Source organism: Palaemon carinicauda, chromosome 22, assembly GCF_036898095.1.
Source record: "Palaemon carinicauda isolate YSFRI2023 chromosome 22, ASM3689809v2, whole genome shotgun sequence".
Lineage (NCBI taxonomy): Eukaryota > Metazoa > Arthropoda > Malacostraca > Decapoda > Palaemonidae > Palaemon > Palaemon carinicauda.
Genome location: NC_090746.1, coordinates 91224221 through 91224842, shown reverse-complemented (window position 1 = coordinate 91224842; position 622 = coordinate 91224221).

The following is a 622-nucleotide window of genomic DNA, read 5'->3' as shown; positions in this document are numbered from 1 at the left end:
GACATTTGGCCTACACTTTAAGATATAAATGTTCCTATAGGCCTCTTTTATAGTTTTTTTTTTTTTTTATATATACTTCATTTCATCCTTAATGATCATTGAAAGATATTAGGGGCTTTTCTTATTTTATTGGGATTACCAACTTGATACTAGTTTAGAGTTTAGCCCGTTTAAACTTTTCCTTTGGCGGATACAATAACCAGATTAATCTATCCTGTCTCGTCTAAGGGGTCAAATTCACATTAGGGTTTTTCTCTAGCCCTAAAGAGATCCTTATCAAGAAACATTTATCCTAAATAAATGCTGAAGAGCTTGCACCGATGGTTATCTTTTGAATCTTCTTATGCAATCATGCTTTGCTTTTACTCTTAGTTTGTCGTCAGAGCATATCGGAATGAATTTTCTTTAAAATGAAAGGTTTAGTAAGCAGATTCCATTGATGTCTTTCCTGTTTAACTTTCACGTCTTAGAAATATCATTCCTCTATTCCTACCTCTCCATCTTGCTCAGCCCGATAGAGGGGAATGAACAGCATATGTATATAATAGTATCCATAAAAATATTACAGAGAATTCATTACTGACTATTCTACTCTTAATGGATACACTGAAGAAAAGAAAAA